An 11,824-nucleotide genomic window follows, 5' to 3' on the forward strand; every position below is an offset into this window, starting at 1 on the left:
AGTCAACACTACTTCTTTGAGATTTAGTATCGATTGATTTTGACCTTTTAAAATTGAATTACACATTCGTGTGATTGCTGATCTGTGTCATTTAATAACGTTAATATTTGTCAAAGACACATAACATAGAAAAAAATCTTATAAGAAACATAATCATACACAACACTATTTAAAACAATTTTATTGCATTTGATAATTAATAATAGTTATAAAAGGTATACCTAAACCTTGTATTATCATTAAAAAGTAAAAAGCTGAAATATTCATATGAAATCCTTCAAATCATAATATATTTTTACAGGAAATAACAATTAAAAAGTCAGTTTATTTATATCTGGAGGTCATAACACTTTAATCAGTAGCTATAGTTATAAATGACCTTAACACATACTATCAACTGTCCAATATTTGTAATATGATGTTGAAAGTGTATTTAAAAAATTTAAATGTAATTTTCAAGGATTTACATAGTTATTTAATTGTATTCTCATAAATATAAAATAGATTTATAAACTCAATAGTTTAAAAAAATAAAAGATTAATAATCACTAAAATAATAATAAATTATTAATTAAAAGTAAATATTCTTGTCAACCACAATGGACATAGGAAAAATACAATACAAAATTATCAGAATACAAAAATAAAACATATAAAGTCAATAAATATTCATGTTTTGTAAGAAAATCTGGTATAGGATTATTGCCAACTTGTGATAGTATTAAGGTCTAACACATCTCATACACAGGTGTGTTAGATTCTCATAAGATTTCATCTTACTAGTACTGTTTCATCTTAAATATTTACTAATAGGCAACTTTTTCTTAGTAACACTACAACATTTTTCTGAAATAAAGATTGAAATTAACACTTCTATTAAATAATTCTTGGATTAAAAGAAATATATATAAAAAAAATACTATTATGAAAATATTTATAAGCTAAGTAGAAAAAACTTAAAACACATGTAAATTACTTTGTAATGTACTAACATTATATTTGTATTGTTTTTATTAATATTTAAAATTTATAGCTAAAATGATTCTAATGGGATTAAATATAGAGTTCAGATTTGTCCGTTTTTATAATTTTGAGATGATATCATCAGGATAATGAGATAATATAATGAGTAGGAGGAGGTGGAATGCTAAATATTTGACTGTAGTGCTGATTTAAGCTATTAATAATCTTGTTTGTTGCTGTTTAAGTGAAGTTTAATTTTACTTTATGTTAAACTCATTACCATTTGTTGTTTAGTCTTTTTACATGGGTAAGGCTTTAGGTTAAGAGCCATCGAATTATCTAAGCTCAAAATTTGACTGTATATCGACATAATTTTGTTACAAAAAAAAAAATAACCCTAACCTATCTAACTTCAAAATGGCGGTTCTTAATCTAAAGCTCTGAAGCTGCTCTGAAAGCTTTTGACTTGTGCCATTTTTTTTTGGCCAACTAAATTTTTCAATAAAAGGGTTGTCACCACAAAAATCTCCATGAAAATATTATATGATTTTTATCTTATACAGGGTGTCCCAAAAAGTAGTGATAAGCGGAATTCCAGAGATAGGGCACCCCTTGGGGTATCCGAATCACCCCTATGTATGTTCAGCGATTTTGCATAGTTTTCGAGTTATGAATTTTTTTATATGTTTTTGAGAATTTTCCACCTGAACAACTTTAAAAATTTCTAAAAAAAAAAATTGAAGATTTTTTAGAATTTTTGTTTTTGTATCTAAATATTCATGAGTTGTAGCTTCCCGTTTAAAAGATCCAGCTTCTTAACTTTGATGGAAATTGTGAAAATCTAAGTGTAAAGTGAAAATTTTACGTTTTGAGAACTATGACTTCAATTTTCAACTTAGAATTAAAAATCTAAACAGGCGATTTTATGGTTTCTAATTAGGCTTGAAAACTTTTCCAGAATCTCAGCTTTCATAATCATAAATAAAAAATTGTACTTAATGGGGTTACTTTTGCTAAAATTTGCCTTCAAAGACATCAAGGTGGAAAATTCTTAAAATTACCAATTTGAATAAAAAAATTTTTTTTGCTCAATTTATTATTCCTTTAAGGTTAAATAGTTTTGTCGGCGCTCTAGCTGGGTCACACGTATAGGATTCGTGCGGAGGAAAATGATAAATCCGTAGACTGAGTGATATGGTTCCAAAACGATGGTGCTCCATGCCACTTTGCAAGAATAGTCAGACAACATTTAACAGAAAGATTTAAAGACAGATGGATCGGCCGTGGAGGGCCCATTGCATGGACGCCGCGGTCCCCAGACTTGAATTCAATCGATTTCTTTCTCTGGGGATATTATAAAGAAATAGTTTACGCTAAAAACATTAGCAACGTAGCGGAGTTAAGACGAAAATTGAGGTAGGCAGAAGAAACAATTAAAAACAACAGAATAGCGTTCGTAAGACACAAAGAAAACTTTTTAAGACGATGTTAGAACATGTATCGAGCACGAAGGTCGACATATTGAAAACTTTTTATAATAAATAATTTTAAGACGATTATTTTTCGTTTTATTAATTAAACCTAAATAACTTCCAAATGTTTATTAAATCTTCGATCTTAGTTTTCTTACAATCTTTTGGATGGTTAACAGACTAATTAACTCTTACGAATGAAAAATGCTATTCTGTTGTTTTTAATTGTTTCTTCTGCCTGCCTCAATTTTCGTCTTAACTCCGCTACGTTGCTAATGTTTTTAGCGTAAACTATTTCTTTATAATATCCCCAGAGAAAGAAATCGATTGAATTCAAGTCTGGGGACCGCGGCGTCCATGCAATGGGCCCTCCACAGCCGATCCATCTGTCTTTAAATCTTTCTGTTAAATGTTGTCTGACTATTCTTGCAAAGTGGCATGGAGCACCATCGTTTTGGAACCATATCACTCAGTCTACGGATTTATCATTTTCCTCCGCACGAATCCTATACGTGTGACCCAGCTAGAGCGCCGACAAAAATATTTAACCTTAAAGGAATAATAAATTGAGCAAAAAAAAATTTTTTATTCAAATTGATAATTTTAAGAATTTTCCACCTTGATGTCTTTGAAGGCAAATTTTAGCAAAAGTAGCCCCATTAAGTACAATTTTTTATTTATGATTATGAAAGCTGAGACTCTGGAAAAGTTTTTAAGCCTAATTAGAAACCATAAAATCGCCTGTTTAGATTTTTAATTCTAAGTTGAAAATTGAAGTCATAGTTCTCAAAACGTAAAATTTTCACTTTACACTTAGATTTTCACAATTTCCATCAAAGTTAAGAAGCTGAATCTTTTAAGCGGGAAGCTACAACTCATGAATATTTAGATACAAAAACAAAAATTCTAAAAAATCTTCAATTTTTTTTTTTAGAAATTTTTAAAGTTGTTCAGGTGGAAAATTCTCAAAAACATATAAAAAAATTCATAACTCGAAAACTATGCAAAATCGCTGAACATACATAGGGGTGATTCGGATACCCCAAGGGGTGCCCTATCTCTGGAATTCCGCTTATCACTACTTTTTGGGACACCCTGTATATGGAGAGAGTCCTATGCTCAGCAGTGCAGGATGTCACATGCTGAATCTATCAATCGATATATATTTTCTTTTTGGAAAGCCTAAGTCAAGTAGAGTATATAGATAATATACCTAATAACATCAAAATCAGAAAAGCGAAGATTTGTACTTGGTGAAATCAATTATATGAAGTTAAAATGTGTGGAATAATCGTGTTGACTAATTCAATGGTTGTTTAGTTATTGACAAATAAGTTTGTCATGTACTGATATATATGGCTATTGACTCAGTCTTGTAAATTCAACAGACCTTATGAAAATTCAAAACAATCTAACTCCTAACTAAACTTGTAAAGGCAGCATATTTCAGATGTTTCTACTGGTGATCGAATTAACTTTAATATGATATAAATTGATGAAAAAATAATTTTTGGTTATTCCAAATTTAAAAAAATAGCATATTACAATCAAATTTACCTTCAAAAGTTTTGGAAAAGTGAACTTGACTGTTTTTTGAATATTACGTACATAATTTTTATATTTTAAATGGTAATCTATACTAATATTATAAAGGTAGAAAAAAAATAAGTATTTTTTGTTTAAATGCAGTCTCAGAAACAAATGGTTCAAATTGAAGAATTCTTCTTGTGTTGGATAACCCATTTACTCAGGAAGGCTATTATAGGCTATGTTTTACTCAAATTAAACGTGTGTGAAATCGCGGGGTACAGTTAGTCTCATAAAATTAGAAGTCGTTGAAATAAAAGTAATCACAATGACAATTACTACTTGTTAATGTTTAATGAGCAGTAATCGTTTTGTTCATGTTTTCTAAAACAATTTGTCTAGACCATTTATAATAAGTGTATTATTATAGTTAATAATACTAGTCAACTCTCATAGTTGAGCATGATAAGTAGTTAAATAATATTTATCCGACAGTTATAAGATTCAATTTTGTCATATAACATATTTTCTATTGTAGAAACAATTATAAGTATCAATCATTGGAATCTTAAATGAACTTCTTCAATCATATAATTAACAAATGACAAACATCAATAAACAATAATTTATAATCTACGTAAATGAAAATGAAACGCCGAAATGTGTGTGTATTACACTGTACACATGTAAGTTCTGAATGATTGCATCGAATTTGATAATTCCTTTTTTTGTGCAAAAAAATCCGATAGAAAATTGGCGAAAAAAAAATTTTTTTTTTGGTACGAAAGTCGTCGTTCATTTAGTAGATAACAAGTATTTCGTATAAGTTAGGATAGAACTTTATCAATTTGATTGTTTACAAATTCAATTTTCGAATGAAACGGTTACGTATGAGTCAGACTTATTATCGCGTCCTAATTTTAGCAAACAATTCTTTTTTTTTTGTTCGAAAATTCTTAGTCGCTTTGAATGAAACAACATAATTTTAGTCCATATTACGAACTGCTATACTGTATACTTCTATTACTTGTATTTCGACTAGTCCGTTGGCGCAGTTTGCGGGTTCGATTCCTGCCTAAGTCTGGGTGTAATATTTGTATTTATATATTTATTATTTCTATGTAAATTTATTAAAAAAAAGAAAAAAGAATTAGGTATAACAGTCGGCTATTACCTATAACACAAGCATTAAGTTGCTTACCGTAGGAACACACCACCGTACGTTTATGTTATAAGATATTTATTTATTTCTTACTTGTATTGGACCGTAACATGCGCAAACAAAAAAAAAAAAAAAAAAAAAAGAAAAAAAAGAAACTAATATTATAAAAAGGAAATATTTGTATGTTTGTAATGGTAAACTCAAAAGCTAATGGACCGAATTTAAAAATTATTGCACCATGCATCTTCAACGCAGGCGGAAAGCTAGCCTATAATAAAAATGAATCACTAAAATTTGCTAAGCGCAGCGAGAGCGGTTGGACCAATTTTAGCCGTATTCTCTAATACTTTCTAGAAAGTTCTTACGGAATGATGAATTAGTAAAATTGCGTATAAATATGGAAAATTTCAGAGAACGTACAGTTAATTACTTAAAATACAAGCGTATGTCAGTTACCTAATTAGATAAATCAAAGTCTCTCTCGTCATCTACTTATAAATAAATGCGTACAATGTAAACAGGAAAAAATTCAAATCAACTCCTAGTCTAATGTTAATAATAATTATAAATGTAATATGGCGGTGCGCTTATCTGAAACTTCCGTTACAGGAGCGCGATAATGCCGACGCAGATAATCGCAAATGTATTATAAATGTGCTATTGATATTATTTATTTAATAATGATTTAATTATTTATTATTAATTATTTTTTCGATTCCTGGTATTTTATAGATTTGCATATTTGTGGATTTCGAGATAATTTAGGTATAAAAAGTAGTGTTTGTAAATATGTGATAGGAGTAGAAGGTGAAATGAAGTTTTTGGGTGTTAATTTGCATTCCGAATTTGATTGATGTTAATGAGTAGTTTTAGCGTAATTACTATATTACTTAGATTTAATTTCACAATAAAATTTACTTTAAAATGTTAAGGGTACTATTGTGTAAATATGTGTTCGAGACTGTTTTCTTCGTCTGCCTTTTTTTAATACATTTATAGGTCGATAAACAATCATACAGACCAAATGATGGTGAGCGATTACCGTAGCTTATAGACGAACGCAACACCAGAAGCATCGCAAGTGCGTTGCTGACTCTATCTCCAATTTCCCCCAGGAGCTCTGGTCACCTTACCATAGGAACACAAGACTGCTTTAAAGCAGTATTATTTGGCTGTGATCTTCTATAAGGTCGAGTACTTCCCCAGTCGGATCGACAATCCAGATTTTGAGCATAATATATCCTAGCTCAATGACTATAAAAAAATAATTAATGATCATAGTTTAAATATATTCATTATTAGTTATACAATATTTAAACATTGTTAAGCTGTACTCGTGGCCTCGTTCGCTATGTTTGTTGATCTTTGACATTCCTTCCTACGACCAGGGTAAGCGTATTAAGTTTTGCTAAAAATGGATTCTAAATTGATTCAGTAATTTTAGTATGAAGTATCTAGTCGGGTAGATGGCCGAAAATGAAATAAAAAAAATATATACCGTTTTGTCAAATATCGATCACACAACATAACTTTCTTTTTATAAAATCTGTAAAAATATCTACCTACTTTACAAAAATTAGACGTTTAACAATTTAGTTTTTTTTTTGTGTAGATATTACAAAAATAAATGTGAAAAGTTATAGATGAAAAAGTAAAGCGGTAGTAAGTTACAAGATCATTAACTAAGTACACAATACAACAATACAATCGTATTTAAAACTAAAGAAACCAGTCAAGTGCGAGTTGGGCTCCCACACGTAGGGTTTCGTAACACTAATGTTTAACGATCCAAATTTGTTAAGATTAAATTAAGAACGTCGATGAATACATATATTTTTTTATATAACTAGGTCGGCAAACAAGTGTACGGCTCACATGATGTTAAGCGATTACCATAGCTTATAGACGTCTTCAACACCAGAAGCATCGCAAGTGCGTTGCCGACCCTACCCCACATCCCCCCAGAAGCTCTAGACACCTTACTCACCAACAGGAACACTAAAACACTGAACACTGCTTGAAAGCAATAGTATTTAGCTGTGATCTTCTGCAAGGTCGAGGTACTTCCCCCGTCGGGATGCTACAGATTTTGAACAGGATATTTCCTGCTGTGCCCTACCCATCCTCCAGGAGCTCTGGTCACTTTACTCACCACAGGGATACATCACTGCTTGAAAGCTGATATATCATGCTTGTGGCGACATCTATCACGCGAAATATGAACGATTACGAACTACGTAATTAAAGAAAAACGGACGTATGCTACATCGCGCTATCAGAGTTTTCAAAGTAATTAAGTATATATAAAAGAACCCGACAACAACTGTCGGGGCGCAGTAGCCCACCAGACAAAACACCCGTCTGGTCGGAAGATCCTCCCTTTTCAATGGGGGAGAGGGACTTTACAAACTATACCATCGCACCCCCAAAATGTCGCCACATGCTCAATATTTGGAGACCACACATAATACAGTTTTCAAGTATTGTTGTATTCCTATGGTAAATAAGAAGAAGAAAGAAGAAGAAATATACTTTATTGTGCATATTACATAACATACATCTTTAAAAATAAAATTTGCAAAACAATACTATGCACAAATAAGTTAGCCAGAGCTCATGGAAAGAGTTTCAGGTAGCGTTTTTTCTGGCATTGTAGGTGTCCATAGGCTGCGGCATTAGCTTACCACCAGTCTGACCGTACGTAAGTTTACGTGTAAGTACGTAAGTTAAGTAAGTTACCGTTCTAGTATAAGAAAAGGAATTTTATGATTTATATCAAACTTGAGTATTGTGCTTTAAGGTTTTTCAGTCAGTCGTCTGTACGTTATAAATACGCTTATGCAATAGGTATTGTCAAATGGTAATAATTTATTCAGTACAGTTAGTCACTAAATATCCGTTATATTTTACCCTCACGCTAAACGTCTGCGTCGAATTTTAAATATTCATAAAAATTATTCTAGTTTACCTAATATAAAAGCGCTTATTGGATATTTTTGGTATTTTTTAATCGGCTTGCTAAAAAGGGGAGGTTCTCAATTCGACAGTATTGTTTTTATGTGCAGTTCTGTAACTGTGTGAACTGATTTCGATTTTTTTTGTTTTAATTAAAAAGCGCTGCTTGTCACGTGGCCCCGTATAAATTTCATTGTCATCTGCCAAATACTTTTTTTTGTCTTCTTAATATATTTACAGTAATTTCAAATGATTATAATTTTTTTTCTTATGTTTACGCGAATTTCACTCATTATAATGAAACAACCTTTTTGGACCAGGGCTAGGGGAGGTCAGGTAGTCCTCCCGTGGCCATGGTTGCTGTAAAGTATCCGAAAAGTCGGATATCAAAAAAACAATAAACCGCGATAAAATCCGAAAAAGTTGTTTCATTATAATGATTATAATTATTACGAACTATTCAAACCATTTCTTTCTAGTAGCTAATGCTATTTGAAGGCTATATTTTCACACAGAATGTTATATAACTTTGGCTATGGACAACACACATGAGTTCACGCCATTTTTGGTGAAAACTTGTGGAGGCCTAAGTCCACCAGTGGACTCCGATAGGTTGAAGTGATGATGCTATATGACTTTAACGTGTTTTTGATATTAAATTTTTAAAATTAAAAATGGAATAAGTTTGTACGTTTCTTATAAGACGTAAAAGCTTTTTAGTAAAATACTTTTTGCTTGTTTTTCTAAGAACGTAGGGGTGTGGGGTGTCTGACTAATGGAATGAAAGGTTGTAAAGGGGAACGTGTAAGGGTAGACAATGGGACGGGTCAGTTTTATACCGGCTATTATCAATAAATCAATTATTGTCTAGGTTTTTTTGCAATAAATAATGATAAGAATTGTATTAAATTATAGTTTGGGTTTGATCACTTTATTCTATAAGTCTAATAATACTAACCAGGAAGGAAATTTTTGTATGATATGTTAGTGAATAATTGTATTTCCTATATATACGCCTGACGTCGTGTGTCGCCTTATTTATAACTTAATTTATTAAGTGTATATAGTGTAATATTTGTAGTATTTGTATATTTATACCGTTTGGTCCCGCCAGTCGGACATCGTGAACTGATAACGATCATCAATGACAACTGATCAATTTACGTCGCAGACCCAAGTCAAGTCGTTGTCGTAGCCAGTGGTTGCGAGCTTGTTTCCCTCTCCGGGTAGGCTTAACAAATACTTATTTTTGTCCAGATGTAAGATTCTTGTCTGGGTGTAGGTCCTTGTGAGCCAACCGTGTCTGAGAAGAGCCTATTTTTTGTGTCCATTATTGTCAGGAAAAGGTTTGTATAAAAGAAAATTCAAAGAAAAAAAAAATATAAATTGCCCAAATGTAAGATTCTTGTCTGGGTGTAGGCCCTTGTGAGTCAACCGTGTCTGAAAAGAGCCTATTTTTTGTGTCCATTATTGTCAGGAAAAGGTTTGTATATAAGAAAATTCAAAGGAAAAAAAAAAATGAATACTTTACATGAAAAAATAATATACATGAGAACAAAATAGCGGTACGATGATAAATATTATTATCATGTTTCGTTCCTTCGATTTCAGGCTATTACCACAGAATATTCTAAATTTGTTTGAATTTTTTTTTTATAAATATATCTTATAACATACACACACGGTCTGTTCCTATGGTAAGCAATTTAATGCTTGTTATTTATAGGTAACAGCCGACTACCTAATAATTTTTTATGATAAATTAATATACATAGAAATAATCTAATACATAAAATTCTCGTGTCGCGGTGTTTGTAGTTAAACTGTTCCGAAACGGCTTGATAGATTCTCATGAAATTTTGTGTGCATATCGGGTAGGTCTGAGAATCGGACAACGTCTATTTTTCATACCCCTAAGTTATAGGGGGGGGGGGGGAATTAAGAAGGTTTATAAAATATATGGCAAAACAACGTTTGCGGGGTCAGCTAGTACATATATAAATTTATAAATAGAACTATTACACCCAGACTCAGGCGGGTATCGAACCCGCAGCCGGCCGAACAGAAAGCAGGGCCACTACAAACTGCGTCAATGGGCTAGTCAAATGCTATGCAAAGTTAATGCTATGCTAAAAATTCACCTTGTTCTCATCATTGAAAGAGAACATAAGGAAACTCATATGTCTCAGGAGAAATTCGGAAACGTGACAATATTGTCTACCCACATTGTGTCAATGGCATAGATTGAACTGCAATTCATTCTAATAATGTAATCTCTAGAGAGAGTATTTAGTCAGTATCGGGATTTTTCAGATACTCCATAATTGAACTAAATCAGCCATTATGTTGCACTGACATGCTCCTTGAACTGAACTGCCTCGCTCCCTATTTAGAAGGGTAGGAGCTATTACGAGTAACGATCGCTGTCAGGTGTCTATGATAACAACTGGGACTGATAGCTTTACGTGCCCTCCGAAACACGATGGAGAGAGTCACTAGGATATAATATATTGAAATGAAAGAGTAACTACGGATTTCCCTGCAGAATCTACATTCCGAATCAGTAGTGGCTTCATCTATAATTAATTTATTAAAAACTAATATAACTTTGATTTGTATAGTGAAGATTTAAAAATGGCCTTTAAAGCATACTTGAACGAAATAACTTTAGATAGATTTTACATCCAAACCAAAAATGTAAGTATGTGTACAAGTACCAATATCTACCCCGAGCGTAATCAAATACTTATTTGATTACGCTCAATTTCAAAATTCAAATAGGAAACATAAAAGTCAATGATTAAATAACTTCCGCTTTTTCCTCTTAAACAAGCTTGTTGTCTAAATATTTAACATTGACCTTCTTCGAATGAAATTCTGTTGAACGATATACACAGATTTATCTCAAGGGTCGTTCACTCGAGTGCCGCGCTGTTTCAACTTGGAAATGTTTCTTTTAATTGGTGCATGCGGTCTTGTTATTAATAAATACAATACTTTTGTTAATATCGAAAAATATTTCGTATTAATTAAAAATACATGATTTTTATTGCAATTCAATTGTTTGTAGTCTTTTAATCGCCCAAGTGTATGTACCGCATATCTTCCGAACGTTTATAACTAATTGCATTTAATTTTTTGCGTTTGTTACTTAGGAATAAATTGTACATAATTGTGTTTGCAGGCAAACGAAAAAAACTTACTTCAATTATATCATATAAACATCGTATTATATAAACATCGGCTTTCGAATTTCTGTTAAATTAAAAATCATCAAAATCGGTACACCCAGTAAAAAAGTTATGCGGATTTTTGAGTTTCCCTCAATTTCTCTTGGATCTCATTATCAGATGCTGGTTTCCTTATTACGGTACTTAAGATATCTCCTTTCAAAATCGGTTCATAAACGACAAAGTTATTCCCGAACATACATTAAAAAAATATAGGTCAAATTGAGACCTCCTCCTTTTTTGAAAGCGGTTAAAAATGGCCTAAAATCGTAATGTTTATAGCTGAATTTCATCCTCGAATAAAATGAATCGCTAAATTGCTAATCGTAAAACTCGATAAAGGTTGGACCAATTCGCCTTTTTTTTGAGTTTTCTAATGCTTTGTAAAAGTTTGTTACGCAATGAAAAGAAAGCTGCTTGCTCGGAAACTTCATAGAGTTAAATTCAAAAAATAACGATTTTTAAAATAAATAAATATCTATAACACACACAACACAGTCGTCTGTTCCTAAAGT

The sequence above is a fragment of the Melitaea cinxia genome, chromosome 28 (assembly GCF_905220565.1).
Source record: "Melitaea cinxia chromosome 28, ilMelCinx1.1, whole genome shotgun sequence".
In the NCBI taxonomy this organism is placed as follows: Eukaryota; Metazoa; Arthropoda; class Insecta; order Lepidoptera; family Nymphalidae; genus Melitaea; species Melitaea cinxia.